Source organism: Acinonyx jubatus, chromosome B3, assembly GCF_027475565.1.
Source record: "Acinonyx jubatus isolate Ajub_Pintada_27869175 chromosome B3, VMU_Ajub_asm_v1.0, whole genome shotgun sequence".
Classification (NCBI taxonomy): Eukaryota; Metazoa; Chordata; class Mammalia; order Carnivora; family Felidae; genus Acinonyx; species Acinonyx jubatus.
Genome location: NC_069386.1, coordinates 130,532,011 through 130,554,695, shown reverse-complemented (window position 1 = coordinate 130,554,695; position 22,685 = coordinate 130,532,011). Strand labels below are relative to the sequence as shown.

The following is a 22,685-nucleotide window of genomic DNA, read 5'->3' as shown; positions in this document are numbered from 1 at the left end:
GTTTTCAGTCTTTTTTTTTTTTTTTTGCGTTAGATTTTTGAAATCTGTCTTTGTTGATCCCCGCGCTGGGAAGCTGCACAAGTGCATCGGGCAACCCTCCGGAAACCAGTTACTGCCCTGCGCTTCGCACTAGGGCTGCGGCCACCAACCTCCGCCTTCGGGGAGTTCAGTGGAGCCTATGTGCTCCTTTTCACATCTTCTGCTACGATGTGACACCAGGCGCCGGTTCACCCGCACGCACGGCGTCCGGTTTTGAAAGGGGCCGACGGGTTTGTCTGTTTTGCGGGGACTCCCGGCGCTCACGAGCGGCCCGCCGTACGTGCCGGCTGCAGACCGGGCCGCGGGCTGGCTGGCGGGCGGGCGCGCGGCGCGCACTAGGACCCAGCGGGGCTCCGGGCCCCGGGTGGGAGCCGCGCCGCCGACCCCGGGCGGGCGCCGGGGCTGGAGCCGGGGTTCCGGCCGCGATCGGCTGCAGCTCGGCCGGGAGACGGCGCGACCCGGCGGCGGAGCCACCGGCGAGTCCAGCGCCGCCGCAGCCCCCCGATGCGGCCGCGAGAAGCAGCGGGGGGCGCCGGCGATCGAAGGTAACGAAAATGGGGCTCATTTCCTGCCTCCCGAGCCTCTGCTCTGGCTCAGCATTGTCACGAGAAGCCCTCGCTGCTCAGGCTGCTGCATTTTGGGGGCACCCTTTGATTTTTTAAGGTGTCCGCCCCCATTTTGCCACCTGGCTTCCGATTGATTTACAGCACGCAGCCCGGATGGGAAAGATCCAGGGAGAGCAAGTTGAATATTTTCATTAGTTTTGGCTCAGAAGTAAGTTCATTTAAAAAAAAAAAAAAAAAAAAAGTTTCTCAGGCATTTGTGAATCGTCGTTTTTAAAAATTAAAAAAAAAATAGCAGACAAGTGAATAATTTTAAAAAAATGATCAAATAATGGATGTAATTCTGTTAATCACTTCCCAGGGCTTTACTTTTGTGGGTTCCCCGGGCATTACTTTTATTTTCAGGGAGCTAACGTGTTCAATGTGGAGTTTGGCTCGGGCAGAGTTTACAGCATTGCTGTCGTAACTGCTTTGCTATCAATTATGAGCAGCGTCAGCTCTGTGGGCAGTTTAAACCTCTTTTCACACACTGTAACTGGTTATCCTAATATGTCATGGACAGATGAGAGTCCCCTTCGAGGACCGCAAGAAGGTTTCTCTTTTTGGAGAAACGTTGTTTTTGAGGAGAAAACCACGATTACTGGCCGGGAGGCTGGAAGAGACTGTTTTTCATGCTTTGTTTATACTCCTGGGATGACATTTGGGGAAGGGAAATGCAGTCTTTCTCGGCAGCCTTTAATTGTGGGATTATTAATTTATTTAATTTATTAGTTTCGGTCGGCTGGGCTCGGGGAGCCCTCTGTCACAGGATGTGCTTAAGGTGACACGTTTTGCTAGCATTTGGGACCCATGATTGCAAACGTAAAATGTGCCTCCTGTGGGCTGGTCTGCTGGGGAGCCCCGGTGTGGAGCCGGTCGTAGGCAGGGTGCGCCTGGCTCATTGAGGAAAAAGGGAATCATTTTCCTTAGCTAAGGAAGACATCCTGTTCTACTCCTTTTGTTCCCTGTTTTTCATTGATCGCCAGCTCTGCCTTAGGAGAGGGGAGTGCAGCTCCGAGTGCCGAGCGGAAGACCACACAAATGACTCCAAACCACTTCAACTCTCACACTGATTGGCCAGCTAGATGGAGACTTAGGAAAACAGCCACCCCAAACCTTCTTGTTGAAAATCTTGCTGTAATTTCAGATGAGGCTTCTCCGTGCACAGATTCCCGCAAGATTGCCTTTTTAATTTCGCGTGCAGTTTGCTTGCGATCACCTTTATGTGTAATTTTTCCTTGTTGTTCCTATTCCAGATAAAGTAGGCCATTTTGGTGACAAATTTCTTTGCAGACGTCAGCTGCTAGCTTACATGTATAGACATATCGCTTTACAATACATTCTCCATGATTTCTCCTCGGGAGCCGGAGAATGCAAAGTTGTTCAACTTAAGGAGAATTTTTCCTGGGCGTTTTTTTGACCCGGATATTTAAATTTCACCATCTGCAGATGGATGCTTAACTGTAATTTACTCTGATCGCTTAAGTGTCCTGGGCATTCACACGTATCACGCACTAAATTTAAGTCTGCAACCGTGGAAGAAAAAGGCGGTGAAGAGAGAATAAGCAAAATCAGCTGGCACGCTGTTAGAAGAAATTGTGGCACCTGGGTCGAGGAGAATGCATTTCCCACCCCAGAAAAGGGGCATTCCTCACCTTAATAGAATAGGAATTAGTAAATATTGTGGAATTGTGTATCTATGGGACAAAAAAATACATCAGGCCCATGGACGTCTTCCTTTGAGCCTTTAAGCACTTCAATTAAGAGAAACACTGTCTCAGAAGTTGTTCAACGTATAAACACTTTTCTGATTGGCTTAAAAATTTAGACACAGGAAGTGGATGGTATCTAATAACCCATGAGTGGAGACATGGTTGTCATGGAAACTGAGACTAGTACCCCCCCCCCAACACTCACATACCCTACCATAACCACCACTTTAAAAACAAAACAAACAAAAAAAAACTTGCATGTCTCACAGATGCCCGGAGAACGTGTTGGCTTCTGTAAGCTTTCTCACAGCATCTGCTGAAACCTGAGACCATGCCTGTCAAATCAAGGTCATTTTACAACAACAACCAAAAATGCAGTCTCCTGGATTTCATAACTGTATTTTTCTTAAAAATATGCGAGGAAAAAAAACCCCTTAAAGCAAGGATGAGCACACGCGCTTACCTAGCAGTTTGCCACCTCTGAGTTGTGCAAGGCAAGGCTAAGAAGAATGTATTTGAGCGCTTAATTGTGGAATCAAACTGATTTGCAGGTCTACTGTTAGAACGAAGCTCTTTTTAGAGCTGTAAAGCTTCGAACGTTACCTGTGGATACAGAGGCACTTGGGGAAGGTATAATGAAGAGTGTCTGTTTGCAAGAGGGTTCAACGTCGTACTGTAGCAATTAAATTCAAACAACTGGCACTTTGGAACCCTGCTCGAAGGCGGCCTGAGCAGGGATAAATAAAGACTGTGTCTGGTGCTTTGGGAAGTACAGGGGAGGGTGTTCTCAATAGCTGAGCTGGGAGAGGAAAACTCCTGAATAGAAATAAACTCTTTCAAAACTGCAATTAGCATTTGATGAACTCCCGAAAAGTTTCCTCTTCTTTTGTAGATGAGCAGACTGTTGTAGTTTGCAGGGTAATTGAGAGGTTCTCAAAATCAGAGTTGCGAATATTGTCATTGTCTTGCTCCTGGTTTCAACGACGAGGGTCGAGAAGGGAGCAAAGTTTGCCCCCCCCCCCCCCCCGCCCTTTTCACTTTGCGGAGTGAAAAATAACCAAGGAGGCCCTCTCCTCAATTTTGACTCTGGCGACCAACGTGGAAACTTGTAAATATAATACCAGTGCGTTTCTGACATGTCTCTCATCTTGTCAGTGGTAGTCTTTAAATTCTAAATTCTTGGTACGCGTTTAGTAATATCTTCGGTCCAATCATGATTTATAGCATTGTCTTCTTTTAATTGAAAATGGTCAGCTTTGGATCTTATTTAATGAACACCTTGATCTTTTTAAAAAGCAGCAAATTTTCCTTGTTTTTATCACCTAATTGCATGGGGGGAGAGAGGCGGTGGACAAAATCCCAGCTGTATTTTAATGTTTGTACGATATCCTGAGTCTCTGACATAGGATATATAGACTTTAGAAGCAAAAGAACAATGTAGCAATCACCTGTTGGAGTGAATCAGCGTATATTTCATGATCCCATGTTGTCAAACACTTCACTGGTTGGGATTTGGTGACAAGGGTTGCATTTAATGGCACGACGCTCTCCTTTAGCAAAGGATTTCCTGCAGGGAGCTTTCTTATCTGTAAGTATGGTCCTTGGCAGGAAGCAAGTCGGTTGGTTGTTTTTACAAACCGTAGGAAATGAATGGGAATTGTTGGTCTTCTAGAATCTGCCTGCCTTCTCCATTGTCTGTCAAATAGTTGGCTCAGGATTTCTAAAGAGACTGCAAATCTTTGGCATTTCTGTTGATTTATTTTTGACGTTGGTAGTGGAAAATTGGTCATTATGCTACTGTGTACAACTTATTTTACCAATACAAATGAACAAGATGTTCAATAATATCCTAATTCATGTTCAGTTGTCAGATATACACATACTCACTGAAGCTGGCCTTTTTTGATAGCTGTGCCAAATTTCTAATAATTAGTCCAGAATACCAACCAAATGTCAGTTTCACGGAGCGCTAAAGGGAGAGTGGCGGCTTCATTCTTTTCTTTGTTTATAAGAAGAAAATTCATAAAGACTGCATGTCAGGTATATGCCTGCTTCGCTGATGGCAAAAGATTGGTGTAGGGGGAGGGTCCGAAATTGGGAAGGGGGTGCAATCCATGTGAGAAAAACAAATCTTAACCTCGAAGAGATTTCTTGTGTAAAACTCTAGATTACGTTTTGGATATTGTAAAGAAGTATATTTGATTTGTTTTAATTTATGCATGTTTCAAATTCTGGAAGAGGAAACAAGGGTCTTTAAAGGGAAAGAAGTAAGTACATAAACCTGCATTTGAAGGAAACAGCCCTAGGGAGGGCTGGTAAGAGCATCTGAGGGAGAAAGTGATTTGTTGCAACGGTTTTCACACATTTTTTGAAGACATCATTTTTTGTTTTATATTTAGCACCAAATGGAATCTCACGCAAGACCCTGATACAAGAGCCTAACAGAAACAGAGCTGCTTGGGAGTCGGGGGTGGGGGGTGGGGTGGGGAGGGGGCGGGAATCAGGAGCCAGGAGCCCAGAGCTCGGATGTCTTCCCCTGGGTTGTGCCTGGGGCTCACCCTAGAAACCTAGTACCTCTGTGAAACAGTTTGAAAATCATTGCTTTTAACATGTCCAAAATCTTCTCTAAAGAAGGCCCAAGGGAATGGCTTGCCTAGCCCCGGAACTTCTTAGCTGAAGAGAGAACTTTTGCCTCGACAGTGTAAGAGGCGCTTGTGCTCAGAGTGAGTAGGAAAAAGGTATGTCATACAAGCATGTATACAGCAAAAGATTCGGCGGGCCACAAATACGGAAAAAGCCCTGGACCAGTCTATTAATAAGGAAAGGAGAAAGGATGTTTTTTAGGGGTTAATTACACACCAGGGCCTCCCTTTCCTTATAAGTTATGGGAACGTTGCACAGAGGCATTTGATAACACGTGGTTTTGACTGTACTGGAATGCATGGATTTATTCTGTTCCCACCTCGGGATCTGTTATATCGCTGTTATTCTATTTGTCAGTGAAAATTATTTCATATTAAGTGTCACTCATGAAATGAAAGTGTGCCAAGCTATATAATCTGCTTGGCAGGCTCAGTAGTGTTTTGAGTGTTGAGTAAAATGATAACGCACAGATGATATTTGAATCTCATCAAATAGATTCGCATTATCTCTGCGACCGTGCGATTTACTGAAACAGCAGTGTTGGGGGTGGGCTTGGTTTTCCTCTCATACATCCCAGAGCTATGAGTATTAAGGTTTCTAGGGGTGGTGGGCAGAGAAATGAGCCCCCTTCAGTTCCACCCGTGCTCTTCAAGACCCCTTGATTCGCACACGCACAGTTTCGGAAATGAGGCGAACTCCGTGGACATTTCAGGCAAACTGCAGTGCGTCGTGGGGCCACAGCCATCCTCCCTGCATCTTGTCCTGGAGACCGCACAGTGGGGGAGTCTGTAGAAGTAGAAAGGATGGACCCCTCTCTGTGTTCTTGTGACTTCCACGGTGGAGTTGGAAATGGTGTTTAGAATAATCAATGTTCTGGGAAGTCACAGGTCTTCCAACAATTTGTGCTGGAACTTCTTTTTTTCTTTCTTTTCTTTTCCTTTCTTTCTTTCTTTCTTTCTTTCTTTCTTTCTTTCTTTCTTTCTTTCTTTCTTTCTTTCTCTTTCTTTCTTTCTTTCTTTCTTTCTTTCTTTCTTTCTTTTCCTATTTTTTTTTTAAATAGGCACCACACCCACCGTGAGGCTTGAACTCATGACCCTGAGATCAAGTGTCACATGCTCTACCCACTGAGCCAGCCAGGTTCCCTGGGAACCTTTTTTTTTTAAGAAAACATTTCTTCCACAAAGATGAAACTAATATGAGCACAAAATAGTTGGCTGTGGTAGTGGATGGAGAGAAAAATGATTGTGGTTAACTTTTATTTGTTGAATTATGTAGAAGAAAGCTTTCCATGTTTAGGCTGTTTAAAGCTATCTTACTCCTCTTCCCACTGCATTTCAAAGAATGAGTGTGTATGCAGAAAACCAATGGAACTGTCCCAAGGCATCTTCATGAAAATAGACCAGTGATTCCTCTTGAGTGAGCGTTTAAACTCCATGTTCTTGGGGACTTCCCTTTTTGATCTCAAGGACGCATCCCAGTTACCGGACCTGGGGACCTGGCGGAAGGTGCTGAGGGAGGACTTCAAATGTTATGCGGGGTGCTGTGGGCAGGGTACCTTTGCGGATGTCACTTCTTAAGATTCGGATAAGCAAGTCTTCAAGTCTTCCTTGAAGAGGGGGTTTTTGTATGTTATACGAGGTTAGATTTTAGATAATCTCAGATATCTTTTGTACATTTTGACATTTTCTGATTCGACAAACTTAACATTGTTGCAGCCTTTAAAACAATTACCATTTAATGACTAGTTAATACAAATCTCTAAATTAAGGTAGTCATATCGTCTCGTGGGACTAGACTTAGCACTTCTTTAAACATTTTTTTAATGCTTATTTTTGACACACACACACACACACACACACACACACACACAGAGTGTGTGAGCTGGGGCTGGGCAGAGAGAGAGAGAGAGAGGGAGACACAGAAGCAGAAGCAGGCTCCAGGCTCTGAGCTGTCAGCACAGAGGCCGATGCGGGGCTCAAACTCACGGACCGTGAGATCATGACCTGAGCTGAAGTTGGACTCTCAACCCACCGAGCCACCCAGGCGCCCCTAGATTTGGCATTTATAATGGTCTCTTGAAAAAGAAATAAGTTTCTCTGGGTAAGTTAGGCAATGTTGGGTAACAGAAAAATTGTATCACACTAGTAAGAGGCTTTCGTTTAAAAGGTACCTCCCCAGGGCGCCTGGGTGGCTCAGTCGGTTGAGCGTCCGACTTACGGCCCAGGTCACGATCTTGCGGTCCGTGAGTTCGAGCCCCGCGTCAGGCCCTATGCTTGGAGCCTGGAGCCTGCTTCTGATTCTGTGTCTCCCTGTTTCTCTGCTCCTCCCCTGTTCACGCTCTGTCTTTATTTCTCTCAAAAATAAACATTAAAAAAAATTTTTTAAAGGTACCTCCCCTACATGACTTTAATTAATTCCTATTAACCTAGTATTAATATACTACTGCTATGACTATTACTGCTAAGTAATGACAAATATATATTAATGCCCCATTTTACAGATGAGGAAACTGAGGCCCTGTGTTCCTAGGGCCTCATACTCTTTGGTAGCCAATTAGCTCTCCTGACCCCCAAATTCCAGGCATTTTTTCCACCCCACCAGCTACCTCACAACTGTTCCGGCTCTCTCTGTTGCAGGGTGGATGACTGCCCCTTCCATGCTTGAAATGGAATCTCCTCCTGGGAAAACACCGCAGGGCGGGGTAGGGAATATTTGATGTGATTTTGGCAAGAAATAGCGTTTTGCTTCTTGAGGTTCTGTGTTCCCACATCTGACCTTCAGGGACGAGAGGGACTTTTTCGTTCCCTTGTCAGAGATCACCTTCCTTCATTCGTCTTCCTCTTTTGAGTTTTCCTTCATCTCCCCCTGAGCACATTCACCTACTTGGTCAGTGAAAAGCTCTCACCACAGGGAGAGGGCATTCCTGAATTACCCAAATATTTCACTTAGTCTTTTCTGTCGTGGCATCCACAGAAACAGATTTCCCAGCCAACATTCACTTTTGTAATTCAGACGAGCTGTCCAACAGACTGCGAGGTGCAAATACAATGACATTTCCTTTATTTTTGGAGTAAAAACCAGGGGGCTGACGTTGTCAGCTTAGCAGGATGTCTGGTATCTCCTTCCTGGGGCTCCCCTTCCCCTCAGCTATGCAAACCCCGCATGGGCTGGTACAGACCAAGGGGAGTGGGGTCAGTTGGACTTCCCCCGTCTAAGCCCGGACCTCTGCTGCTTGCAAAGCTGGCAGAGCAGGCTTCAGCCAGAGAAGGTTCACAGGGACTTGTTGACGCCCTTGGTTGGCAATGGTCCGATGCTGGGCTGGGGTTGCACTAGGGTGTAAGCCCCGGCAGGGAAATGGCCAGGGCCCCAGCAGCTCCCACACCACTCTGCTCCTTAGCTCTTTCCACAGGGTCGGGCATGTGGACGTCGTAGAAGAATAATCATTAAAAAAAAATTTTTTTTTTTACATTTATTTATTTTTGAGAAACAGAGTGAGACAAAGCATGAGTGGGGGAGGGGCAGAGAGAGAAGGAGACACAGAATCCGAAGCAGGCTCCAGGCTCTGAGCCGTCAGCCCAGAGCCCGACGCGGGGCTCGAACCCACGAACTGTGAGATCATGACCTGAGCCGAAGTTGGACCCTCAACCGACTGAGCCACCCAGGCGCCCCAAGAACAATCGTTTTTAAAATCCTCTGGACTCTAAGATGAAGGAAGATCCTGGGAGTGTTTTTCAGTCCAAACAAGTGGGAACAAGAGACAGAGCCTAAGCTCTGAGTCTGAGCTTGCGGGAAGAAATTTTCAACCCGGACATTCATTTCGTTGTTGTTTTCCTCTGTTACCACCATTATCCTGTCTCCCAGGTCAGCACACTTGGACACCTGCTTGTTTTACATCCATGTATCTCATTTATCACCAGAGCTCCTGGCTGCTTTCTTCGAAATCCTCCGGAGATTCATCTCAGGGAGACTGCAGGTAACCTGGAGGGGGCTCTGTCCCTCCCGGTCCCTGTCCTTCCTCTGGACTCCTGAAGACTTCTGTCCCTAAAACACTCTGCAAGTGCCTTGGCCACTTAGAGCCATGTGTGACCTTGACCTAAGACCCAGTGATATGGAAATAAGACTCAGTAATGTGGAAATCCTGAAAGCATTACTGTGAAAGTTAATCACAGAGTCCCTGAGGAGCACTTGGCAGAGAGCCTGGCACGTAGTTGCAATTTATCGTAACTCTTTTATTGTTGTGTTGTTATTGTTGTTGTGTCCCTCCTCTCCTAAGAAGCTGTGGTGATGTTCTGTTGCTCCCCTTGCCACGTCTGTCTTCCTCTGTCTGTCCAGACCTTCTGTCATCTTGTCCTATCCATCAGTGCTTGGGGATTGCCTCCGGAGCCGGTCCGGGTTGATTCATCCCTGAACTTGCTTTCCCCTCCAACTCCTCTGCCTTTGTTTATATTGCTCCTAGTTCCTCTGATCCCCTGATCACAACCTTCTTCTTCCTCCCTTCACGTGTGGGAAAGATGCCGATTTCACCCCTTCTGCAACTCCAGTGTACGGAGAAAATGCAACTTATTCATTTTTTTTTTTCTACAGCAAACCATCTTCCCCAGTGCACACCCATGGATTGCTAGGAAGAAGAATAATAACTTTAGATCCTATCTATTTAAAATCTGACTGGGGCACCTGGGTGGCTCAGTCGTTTAGGTGTCCGACTTTGGCTCGGGTCATGACCCTGCAGTTCGTGGGTTCGAGCCCCGCGTCGGGCTCTGTGCTGACAGCTCGGAGCCTGGAGCCTCCTTCGGATTCTGTGTCTCCCTCTCTCTCTGCCCCTACCGTACTTGCTCTCTCTCTCTCTCTCTCTCTCTCTCTCTCTCTCCCTCCCTCTGTCTCTCTCTCTCAAAAATAAACATTAAAAAAAAAATTAAACTTCAGTTCGGTCAGGTAATCCAAACAGTCCCTTACGGTAATTCTCAGTCTTTCTAGGAGAACAGTGCCCATTCGCTGGGGTGGTTTCGCCTCCTTTGCCCGTGATGGTTTGTGTGGGAAGGAGTGTCAGGCACATTCTTCCCTTGTATTTCTTACTGAGGACGAGCAGATTCAGCCTCCTTTGGTGGAGTGACCTCTGCTCTCGGGGGCTGGGTCTCTTGCCCACTGGTGCCGCTTGTTTAATACGAGCAGTCGAAGTCTGTGACGGCTCTTACATGGAGTCTAATCCAGTAGTTGTCAAAGACCCACAGTAACGTACAGATACATTGTCAGGAGGTCCTAGTAAGCACATACGGACATTGTATGAATGGATGGACCATACAGAAGACATCATTATTGGTTTTTTTTTTTTTTACAAAGTTTATTTACTTATTTTGAGAGAGAGAGAGAGAGAGACCACATGGGTGGGGGAGGGGCAGAGAGCGATGGAAAGAGAGGATCCCAAGCAGGCTCTGTGCTGTCAGTGCAGAGCCCAAGGCAGGGCTCAGGCTCGTGAACCGTGAGATCGTGACCTGAGCCGAAACCAAGAGTGGGACGCTTAACCCACTGAGCCACCTGGGCTCCCCCAAAAGATACTACTCTTCTTGCTACACTCTAAGCACTCTGATCTCTTCCATTCTATTGAATTGAATTGAACTGAACAAACCTCACTGTGACGCTCTCTGCTGGCTTAGTCCCGCTTTGGCTCCTAATTAGCAAACTCTGAGTCTTAGCCACACTGTCCCTCAGCCGACTGGCCTGGTGGTCTTTGCAAGGGATCCGCTCCTCCGGATACAGCTGACTGCAGCCAAGTGCCTGGCTCTGGGCTCAATCTCCTCCTCTCCCCCCTCCTCCTCCCCTCCTCTAGCCCCTCACCTGACAGCTCCCTCTGCTTGGGCACGCCGTCACGCTGGGCTGATGAAGCTGTGTGCCACGAGCTGTGTGCCACGTGTGCTGGGAGATGTGGGGCCACCTCTTCTCGGGGCTCCAAAATGGTGCAGGAAGACGGCACAAGGACATCCCTCCACACTCAAAGGACATCTGTCTACACTCAGCATTACCTTCTCTATTCAGGAGGCAGAATCACCCAGGAGTAGTAGGTCAGGGCGAACAGGAACCACTCCACTGTCCTCTTTTCTCTCCTGTTTCTTTCCCGTAATTATCTGGACTCAGAAAGGGGTGGACTCTTCTTCAGTGTTCCCTCTTCCGCTCATCCTTCCACCATCCAAGGCAGGGAGCTTAGCGATTTCCCACTCCCTAATGGGTCACAAAGCATCTTCCACTGTCTTCAGTTAGATTCTTTGAGCTGGTTCCTCCAGACTCCTAGTAAATGGCAGAAAATCCTGTCCCGGGACAAAGCCGGACTCTCGAGGCTGTGGAATTTCTGCCTCTGGCGGAGTCTACTAGTTTCCCATCTGTGTCCATTCTGTGCAAGTTTCAGCTGGGGTCAGCTAATGACCACATTTCCAAGACTCCCTTGCAGCTAAGAATGACAAAACTCTAGCTTCTGGGATGTGAGTAGATGCGTGGGGTTTCTGTCTGGTTTGTGTCCTTGTTTTTCTTTATAGTTTTATCACATATATATTTTTTAATCCCCAAACTGTGTGTAGTTTACCTTTGCAATGCTTTCATATAAATGGAAGCATAGATATGTGTATGTGCGTGTACGTACTGTGTCATAGTTTAAAATATGTTTCTTATTATGAACAGGAACAAAAAAATGAAAAGCCTCTGCATTATGGTAACTGGCTAGGTATGGAATTTTTGGTCTCATAGGGTATAAGCATCTTAATGCGAATTGGTTTCAAAAGTGCCTGTGCTCATTTATACTCCCACCAGGAGTGAATACGATTTTCTATTGTTTCGTGTTCTCGTGGTATTTAATATTTAAAAGTTTTGCCAATGTAATACGCGTGGAAATAGCTCATTATTATTTAAATTGTTTTGGTTATTTTTTTTTAATGTTTATTTATTTTTGAGACAGAGACAGAGCATGAACGGGGGAGGGTCAGAGAGAGAGGGAGACACAGAATCCGAAGCAGGCTCCAGGCTCTGAGCTGTCAGCACACAGCCCGATGCGGGGCTTGAACCCAGTAACTGTGAGATCATGACCTGAGCTGAAGTCAGATGCTCAACCAACTGAGCCATCCAGGTGCCCCTAAAGATTTTATTTTGAAGTAATCTCTACACCCAATGTGGGGCTCGAACTCATGACCCCAAGCTCAAGAGTCGGGCACTCTTCCAACTAAGCCAGCCATGACCCTCTGAAGTTTTCTTTCTTTGTTTCTTCTTTCTTTCTTTCTTTCTTTCTTTCTTTCTTTCTTTCTTTCTTTCTTTCTTTCTTTCTTTCTTCCTTCCTTCCTTCCTTCCTTCCTTCCTTCCTTCCTTCCTTCCTTCCTTTCTTTCTTAAATGATTATTTATTTTGAGAGAGAGAATTAGAGGGGCAGAGAGCAAGGGAAAGAGAGAATCCCAAGCAAGCTCCATGCTTTCAGCATGAAGCCCAACGTGGGGGTCAATCTCATGAATTGTGAGATCCTGACCTGAACCGAAATCAAGAGTCTGACGCTAGTGGCATCTGGGTGACTCAGTCGGTTAAGCGTCGTCTGACTCTTGATTTCGGCTCCATCATGATCTCACGGTTTCGTGGGTTTGAGCCCCACGTTGGGCTTTGCGCACTGACTATGTGCCTGGAGTCTGCTTGGGATTCTCCTCTTCTCTCTCTCTCTGCCCCTCCCCAGACTCTGTCTCTCTCAAAATAAATAAATTAACTTAAAAAAAAAAAGAGTTGAATGCTCAACCGAGTCACCCAGGTGCCCCAGAAGTTTTCTTTTCTAATACAAAAATACAAGCTATAAGTGACCTTCTAAACACTGAGTCAGTGGTATCTCCAGAGTTTTAGTATGTAGAATTTTCACTCTTGTTCAGTTCTAAATAACTTCTAAATTGATTCTGATTTTTTCTTTGTTCTCTGCATTATTTATAAGTGTTTGGTTTCAATTTTCAAACTTAAGGTGTCTTTCGAGTTATCTTTTCATTATTGATTTCTAACAATTGCATTTTTTTGGTCATAGAATACAGTCTTATGATGCCAGTTATGGAACGTAAGTCAAGCGTGTTAATCGAGTTTTAAAATCTTTACTATTTTTATTGATACTTTGCTGATCTATTTTTAATTGAGAGAAGTGTATTAAAATTTCTCACTAAGGGAGTACATTATAATTTTTCTTGATATATTTTGAAGTTACCTTATTTGGTGATACATTTAGAATTTCTGTGTCATCTTGGAGAATTGAATCTTTTATTATGATGAAGGAATGCACTTTAACACTTACGGTGCTTTTTGTCTTAAAGCATATTTTGTCTCATGTTCATGCAACAGCTCTAGACAACCATGAGACATGATTAGCTTCCTCTTTATTAGTTTTTGCTTCCTGTTTTTCCATACTTTGTTTTTTTCAAACTCTTTTTATCCTAGTATTTTGGATGTATCTTTTACATATGACATATAGGTGGCTCTTGTTTTCAGGCAGTCTGTTAAATATCTTTTAACTGAAATTTGTAATCTGTTTATGTTTATTGTAATTACATATGTATTTATTCCTTCATGTTATTTTATCCTTTCCGTTTGTCCCGCCTCTTCCAAGTTTCTCTTTCTTTTATTTCTTGCCTTCTTTTGAATTGATGACCTTTCTTTTCTTATCTTATATATTCTTCCATAGTAGTTTAGAAGTTTTATATTCCTTTATTATTCTTTTCGTGGCTCTCTGGAAGTTTTAGCATGTATACTTATCAACGTCTAAAAGTAACTCGTATCTTTTCTCCCCTCCCAAATAATGCAAGGATCTTGGACCACTTAACTCCAGTCAATGACCCCTATTTCCCCAAATTACGTCCCATTTTTGCTCAGTGTTTTAGTTGTATCTTCTGTTTTGTTAACCGTACATTTTGGACATTACCATTATCATTTTAAAATAGAACTTTTTGTTCAGATTTACCCACATATTTACTCCTCCTTGCTTAGAATTCCTTCCTTTACCCCAGCCCTACTCCGCTGGATCACTTCTCTTCTTAGATTTCATCGACTGGGGATCAGTTGAGGGAAAACTATTTCAGTATCATTTGTTGGAAAATTCTGGGTTTTTTTCTATAGTTTTGTGAGGTATAAAATATATTTTTGCTAGATATACAATTCTAGTTATTTTTCTGTCAACACACTAAAGATGGTCCATTATTTTCTGTTTTCCTCTGCTGAGAAGTCAATTCTAATTCTAATGGCCACTTGTCATTGAAGGTATTCTTTATTCAGTAGTACTTTATGGCTGCTTTGAAGATACTCTTTTGTCTTGGGTATTCTGCAGTTTTATTATAAAGTATCTAGATGTGCATTTCTTTCTTTTGTATTTATTTTGCATGGGATATTTTGGGGTTTTGTGAATTTGTGGATTGAATTTTTTCATCAGTTCTGAAAGATTCTCAGAATATCATCTCTGCTCTGTGCTCTATACGTCTGGATTTCACATTAGGTTTATCTTAGACTTTTGTTCTTTGTCTTCTCTGTTTTGACCTCTTTTTCATGTTTTCTGTCTCTGTATATCATATCTTTTCCTAAGTTGATTTGTTTTGAGAGCGAGAAAGAGAGAGTGTGAGCGAGTGCGGGGGGGGGGGGGGGGGTGGGGGTGGAAGCACAGAAAGAGGGAGAGAGAGAATCCCAAGTAGGGTCCGTGCTCAGTGCAGAGCCTGATAAGGGGCTCAGCCTCACAACTGTGAGATCACGACCTGAGCCAAAATCAAGAGTTAGATGCTTACCCGACTGAGCCAGCCAGGTGCCCCCTCTCTTTATGGTGTCTTTTCATGCTTTCAGTCTTTGTCAGTGTCCTCTATCCAGTCTGTCTGACCTTACTTGCACCTTATATACTTGTTCCTTTTATGATTTCGACATTTATTGTATATTGTGTGTCTGACAATTTTAAAATTTGGAGTCTCTGGCTCCCATTCTACCATCTCTCGTTTCTGTTAGCTGTTGTCCATGATGCTCTTTCCTTACGCATGCGTGTTTGCGAGTTTTGTCTTATTTGACTGTGACCTGTTTTTTTTTGTTTGTTTGTTTGTTTGTTTCGAGACTTCATCAGGGAGAATTCTTCAGGTTTGTATTGAGGTGAATTCTCTAGATTCTGCATTTGTTTCTGCCAGATGCCTGGGATCATAAACGACCTGGGAAAGCAAGGACTTAAAATTTCTCCACTTGAGGTTTGGGGGTTCAATCACATAATCAGTTCCTACTCAAAACCCCTGCGAGGGCTGTCTTGTGATTGCAAATTTTCATTAAAGACTGTCTCTCCTCTACTCGACACTAATTTTGGAGGCAGGCAATTCTGGTAGCCTTTTGGAGTCCTATCTTCATTTAGCAGAGCACCTCCTAGTATCCTTTCCTTGTACCTTGGTGGGTCCTGGCTTTGTCAGTGCTGCCCGTTTTGTTTGCCGTCCCCTGTGCCCTGCTGTATCGTAAAAACCGAAGCTCAGTTTCTCCAGGTCGTTACATGCCTTCAAGGTGGAAGCCGATGTATGTGTAATGCTCTGAGTACGTCTCATTTTCTTGTTGGTTCATAGATACATGTCAAACTATTTGGGGGAAGTATTTTGTCCAGCATTTTTAGTTGTTTTCCGAGGATTGGATAGATATCTTTTCTTTGCCATAGTGCCAGAAAAGGAATTCCCATTCTTCTTTCTCTTTGTGTTCCTTCTTTAGTAGTCCCTGAACGTATGAATGCCTGTGGGCAGTGAGAGTGAGGATCATGTGTGCATAAAGCCATAGAGAAAAAACACAATCAGAATTTTCAAAACATTACCCCTTGTACACATATTTTAAGCCCTAACTGGTATTAATTGAGGTAATACTAGCTGCTTCAATAAACCCAACAGTGCAGTGAATCGAAACAATAGAAGTTTATTCCTTACATATCCAAAGTGGGTGCCCTGACTAGAGAATGGCTCTCATTCAGGTGGTGATTTGGGGAACCGGGTACTTTTCATTCTGTGGCTCTGCCATTTTCTAAAAAAATGTGTGTGTGGTTTTTTTTTATGTTTATTCGTCTCAAAGAGAGAGAGAGAGAGACAGCGAGAGCAGGGGAGGGGCAGAGAGAGAAGGAGACACAGAATCCGAAGCAGGCTCCAGGCTCTGAGCTGTCAGCACAGAGCCTGATGCGGGGCTCCAACTCACAGACCGTGAGATCATGACCTGAGCCGAAATTGGATGCTTAACCGACTGAGCCACCCAGGCTCCCTGGCTCTGCCATTTTCAACCAATGGCTCCCAAGGTCATTGCACTTGTTTGGATCCCACTGGCAAAAAAAGGAAAGAACGTAGACACTCAGGAGTGACAGGTTTTTACTAACCATCCTAGATGGGGCACATTCCACTTCCTTTCCCGGTTATTAGCTAATACTTGGTAAAATTGTCACACCTGCCTGTAAGGAGGGCTGCTGGGAAAGGTATTCTGGATGTATGCCTAGGAGAAGAACAGGTGTAATAAACAGCCAGTCTGTCTCTGCTATGCATTTCCTTTCTGAAACTTTGGCCCCACCTGTTTCTCACTTCTCTGAGCTCCTTTTTCACTTAGAATCGGTGCCACCAAGTTTAGAATTTAATTATTCTGAATCATTTCGTGTTCGAACAGCTTAAACCCCCAACTATATAATAACTTCCTCGAGGTGTGAATTTTGTGCCGAACGTTTGAAAATGCCCCCTATCACTCAGTTTTGGACACACGGTAGGCTTTATGGAAATCAAACCTCTGAATGAAAGGAGAATGTTCTTGCTCTAAGGAGATGACTGCAAACATATTTAGGGGTGCGGTGTTGTGATCTTCAATTTATTTATGACGTTGTGCCTTCACGTTTTCTCCTTAGATTTGAAATTTATCAAAGTAATAATTTGGAGGGAAAAAAACCCCAATCCCCTGAAGTTTGGAGAGGACATTACACACAACAGTGGCACGTCCATGGGGGGATCATTTTCTTTCTTTCTTTTTTGAGAGGGAGAGGGAAAGAGAGAAAGAGCATGCGCACGAGCTGGGGAGGGACTGAGGGAGAGGGAGACAGAAAATCCCAAGCAGGCTTCATGCCCAGTGTGGAGCCCCACGCAGGATTCATGACCTGAGCCGAGATCAAGAGTTGGATGCTTAACCAAGTGAAGCCGCTCAGGCACCCCTCCATGGGGAGATCATTTTTATCTATCTCAGAATCTATTCTGAAATGTCTTGACATCAGCCCTCTTGGTGCCCTCTGGGTTGTTATTAAAATTCATTCAGTCATTCTGGAAATACTTGTGCAAGGGTGCTAGATCCTGTGGAGCAGCTGGGTCGAGGTAAGACCCTGCCTCAGGGCCAGTCAGGTGACAGGGTGCAAACGCACTGCTCTGAGTGGGGAAAGACCTTTACCGTTGACTTTGTTATTGATAGGGCGGTGGTGAGGTTCTAGTTTATTTGTAGGATGGGAAGGGTAAAGGCTTCGTGCAACCCCAAGTCCTTTAGGAGAGACTTTTCGTTTCTCTTCCCTTTGCTTTTCCGCCTTGCTTCAGGAGGCCAGCCTTTCTCTAGGCCAGTAGTTAGCAAATCAACAAGCAGAGGAGTGTGGCTTTAGAATATTCTCCAGGGTCACAGATAATCTCAGCTGAACGGGACCCTGGGTTATTGGCTTCAGTATCACTCTCTGCTGGAGTTGAACGCATTACTTTGTTGCTAGGCTCAATGTTTTTAAGTTCTCTATTTTTATTTTCTGTTGCTATTGGTCTTATAGTAAATGAGAATGACATATGGACTTGAGTTAAACTGTTGGAATCATCATTTGTTTTCTTTTCATTGCACAGTTTTCTTTCTCTACTGCACTGTACTGTGGATGGGAAAATACACTGACGTCTTAGTAACTCCAACTAATCTATTATCCACCTGCTCAGATACAAGCACAATGCATGTGGCAAATTACTTTATATGCCAATAAAGCCTCTGTTTTGGAAAAATGTTGGGCTGTTTATATTCAAAACATTGTTTTGAATCAAGCCATCTGAAATATTCTGGTATCCTGAATAGCATCATCAAAATTCCAGGAAGGGTCAAGCTGCAAAATACAAGATGTGGTGAGTCTATAATTAGGTATTGACCATGTTTTATCTGCCTGAGCACCTCCTCGGGCTTAGCTCTGGCGTTGGGCAGAGAATAGCTTTCGAGCCCAAAGGAGTTCACGTTAGAAGATGACCCAGCTGGTAAATGTGGCTCCCTCAGTAGCCAAGACAGAGCAAGCCCTTTACTTATCATGTTGTTTCATTCATGCGGCAGTGCATAGAATTTCTGGCAGGTGAGAGCAGAGCACAGCATTTCCAATAAAATCAATGCAATGAAGATGGGTAGGTGCATAGTGGTCTTCTTGGAAATCACGTCCATTTTCTTCTCAATTCTAAAGCTTTTCTAATATCTTTTTTAGAAATTTTTTTTTCTCTTGTTTGGAAAAATTTCCAAAACTACTCTTTTGGAGGTACCAAGTCTTAGCCAAAGACATTAACGAGATAGCCCAGAACCTAGCAGACGGGGTAGAAGAGCTAACTCTCTCTGTGGATGCAATGGGCTACTGAGTGGTCTCTTTCTGCATTGAGCAAGTGCTCATTTTTATCCTTAATGCCAAATATTCAGTGCTACAAGGGGAAGGACAAGACTTCCATATTTTTGAGGTTGCTGATGTGATTTTTAAATTAATTTATATGTTTTAAGCAAAGTACTCCATGCAGTATTATTGGGGTGATGATATATGCTGATTTGTCTGTGATAGTTTTGGTTTATGCCCTGTTGCCCCAGTATAATCACTAATAGTGTCTCCTTTTATTTTCAAAGGCATCCTGGTTTTTATGATAAATTATAGTCATTGTACTTACAATACTAGTCAATGTATCTAGCAAAAGTATATCAGATTTGTTCAGACCAGCTTGTCTGCTGAGAAGAGCTGCTTAAAATTAAAAAGAAAAAGAAATCAGTTTGGAAGCACTGGAGAGTCATCAAGGCAATGAGGAATTGTGAAGCCAAGATTTGGGGAAAGGAAAGCCCTAAGAGATGAGCACAGATTTTGGATCCTTTTCTTGAGACAATTGTCACTTCCAAAATTAGTGGCCAAGAGACTGAAAAACTTAGCAGAGCTTTCAACAGACTCATGGAGTTGGGGGCATTATAACTGTATTCAAGTCCTGCCAAGGAGCAGAAGCCCTAGTAAACAACCTAGGCTTTCATTTGGAACTCTGAGTCAAGATGAACCAGAAATAGAAAAACTCACACAGGGACTGATGCCAAAAATCAAATATTTTCAGATTAGTGTCCCTAGCTTAGTTGCTTGCCAGAAGCAAAAGTTAAAATCCTCTCTGGAGGAAGATATATGTTACAGAGCCTCATGTTGTTACTAGAGTTTTTCATGTACTGTATCTGTCACCTGGTGAAAAATAATTAGATGTGAGAAGGCAAGATTTACACAATCAACAAATAGATAAAGGGGATTAAGAGTACACTTATTTTGATGAACACTGAGAAATGTACAGAACTGTTGAATCAGCATATTGTACACCTGAAACTAATATAACATTGTATGTTAATTATACTTGAATAACAAAATCTATAAATATATATTTTAAAAGAAAACATAGGAGAGAGAGAAAAGATTTACAGATGTATTCTAGGTGACTGAGGTTCTTTAAGGTAAGAAATAAAGACAATGAAGAAGAAAAAAGATACACCTAAAAGAGATCCAGATAGTGGATTAATCACATATGGTCTCTAAAATAACTGTTATTAAAATATACAAATAATTAAAAGATAAGATGTTAAGATTTGCCAGACAACTAAAAATCATAAATAAGAATCTGGAACTGAAAGTTTTAGTTACTGAAGATGACTTATAAGTAGATGAACTTTTCGGGGTGATGGAAGTCCTCTCAGATTGGATTATAGTGATGATGATGGTTGTACAATTGAGCTAATATACTGAAACCATCGAGTGTATATTTATAGTAGGTAAATTATATGGTATATAAATTGCTTCAATAAATGTATGGATGGGTTCAATGGAGTAGATGCCGTCAAAGAGAGAATTAGGGAACTGAAATATAGAGAGGAAGAAAATACTCAAAGCATGTAGAGACAAAATAATGGGAAGTAAATATAGCATTTTGAAAGACATGTAAAATATGGTGGAAAGGCCTAATATGCATGGAATCAGGAAAGGAGAGAGAAAATGGAGCAGAAGAAATAATTGGAGAAAAATGGCTGAGAAATTGCTAAAACAAACAAATGACACAAAGCTACAGCATTAAGAAACCCTAGGACAGGCAGCGTCAGTACAAAAAAAGAAAAGCTGAAAAGCAGTCAGGGCTGGAAGAATGGTTAACTCTTGTTTTCAAAGGAGCAACAATATTGACAACCAACTCTTCAATGAAACAATAGAAGTTGGAAGAAAATGGTGTGAGATCTTTAAATTGCTGAAAGAAAACAATTGTTAATTTGAATTCTATATCTGCCTAAAGAATTCCTCAGAAATGAAGAAAAACTAAAAGTTTCTTTTTTTTTTTTAATATACTAAAGGAAATGCTAAAGGGCATCTTTTGGACAGAAGGAAAATTATTTCAAATCAAAGCTCAGAGATGCAAGAAGGAATGAAGAGCAATAGAAATAATAATTGGGTAACTAACTGTAAATATTTACTCTAAAAATAATAATAAGTCCTGTCTTAAATATATGGGGAGTAAAATATATGATGAAAGGGGAACTCAAGTCTGAAGAGATTAATGAAGCTAAATTCTATGATCCTTATATTGTGTAGGATGATAAAGAACTAATTTGTATTAGCCATTAATAGGTCAAGGATGCATGTTTTAAACTCTGGATGATCTTCAAAAGAATGATAAAGGAATATAGAAATAATAAGCTAAGAGAAGGAAGCAAGAATAAGAGAACATACTCAGATAATTAAAAATAAGGGAGAAGATGGAGAAAAAGGATTCTATAGTAGATGGAACAAATAAAAAATAGTAGTCTTAAGCCCAAATATATCAGCAATTATATGAACTATAAACGGAGTAAATACTCTACTTAAAAGTAAAAGATAATCAGATTGAATTTTTAAAAGCCTATACACTGCTTTAAAGGATACAGAGGGCCAAACATAAAAGAATGTAAAAAGACATACCATGGAAATACTAACCAAAAGAGAGTTTGCATAGCTATATTAGTATCAGATAAAGTAGACCTTTTAATAGGCAAGAAGAACTGTTAGAGATGAAGAGAGATATTTCATAACATAAAACAAGATTCAACTCACCAGGAAAATATAATATTTCTAAATGTGTATGCACTTATTAAACACACACACACACACACACTCACACTCCCTCTCAATTGTAAGACCTGCAAGGAGAAATAGAGATGTTGATATAGTTAGAAATTTTAGCGTATCTCTCCTAGTAACTGATACAACCAGCAAACCATAAAAATCAGTTAGATGGGGGCACTGTCTGGCTCAGTTGGTAGAGCACGTGACTCTTGATCTTGGGGGTGTAATTTCTAGCCACACGTTGGGTGTTTAGGATTTTTGAATCTATGAATCCGCATTGGCTTAAAAATAAAATGTTAAGAAAAAAATCAGTTAGGATATAGACAATTTGAACAAAGTTAATTAACAAGCCTGATCTAGTTATAAAATAGTACACTCAACAAATTTAGAATGTACACTCCTTTCAGTACACATAGAATATTTGCCAACATTGCCCATGTTCAGTTGTGAAGCAACTCAGCAAATTTTAAAGGATTGAAATTATGCACAGTATATTTTCAGATCACAGTGACATTAAACTAGAATTCAGGGACAAAAAAGATAAGTGAAAAATCCCCATGTGTTTAAAACTTAAGCGCTCATGGGTCAAAAAAGAAATAGCAATGAAAATTAGCTAATATTTAGAAATTAATTACAGTGAAAATATGACAACCAGAACATGAAATGCAGCTAAAGCTATCCTTTGAGGGACATTTATAGCCTCAAATATATACATTAGGAAAAAAGAGAGGCTTAAAAATAAATAACCTAAGTGTTGATTTCAAGAACTTAAAAAAGGACAATTAAATTTTTTAAAAAAGTCGGAGGAAGAAAATAACAAAAATAAGAGGGAAAAGTAATGACGTAGAAAACAGACATCCCATAGAATCATTAGAGACAAAAGACTAATAAAATCAGTAAATTCTGGTGAAACCAATTAAGTAAAAAAAAAAAAAAGGAGAAATAAGCAGTACCAGGAATGACACAAGCAACATCACTACATTAAAAAGATAATAAAGGGATATGATGAATAACCCAGTGGTAATCTTATGGAGTGAGATTTTAGAAGAAATGACAGATTTTCTAAAAATGCCACTTATCCAAACTGACATAAGAAAAATAACAGTCTAAGTAGCCCTGTATCTACTCATATGAATATGTAATTAAAAACTTTACCACAAGGACAGCTTCAGCCTCGGATGATTTTTCTGTTGAATTCATTAAATACTTAAGGAAGAAATAACACATATTTTCTACAAACTTCCAGATAATAGAAGACTTCTAAGAAGTTAGCATAATTTTGATGCTAAAACCTGATGTGATAAGAAAGAAAAATTCCAGGGCAATTTTATTCATGAATGTAGATTCAAAAATCCTAAGCCAAATACTAGCAAAG

The 22,685-nt window shown here is 42.2% G+C and overlaps 1 protein-coding gene across 3 annotated transcripts in view; it reads left to right on the top strand.

The window, feature by feature from the left end:
• The first annotated feature begins 405 nt into the window (after nucleotides 1-405).
• The window catches only part of FOXN3 (forkhead box N3), a 398,278-nt gene continuing 375,998 nt past the window's right edge, over nucleotides 406-22,685 (top strand). For 2 of the 3 annotated variants that reach the window (XM_053224816.1, XM_027066388.2), the window contains exon 1: nucleotides 406-584. The gene's annotated coding sequence lies outside the window, so the exon portion shown is untranslated. The remainder of the gene's footprint in view (nucleotides 585-22,685) is intronic. The other variant, XM_053224817.1, reaches the window with a different exon arrangement.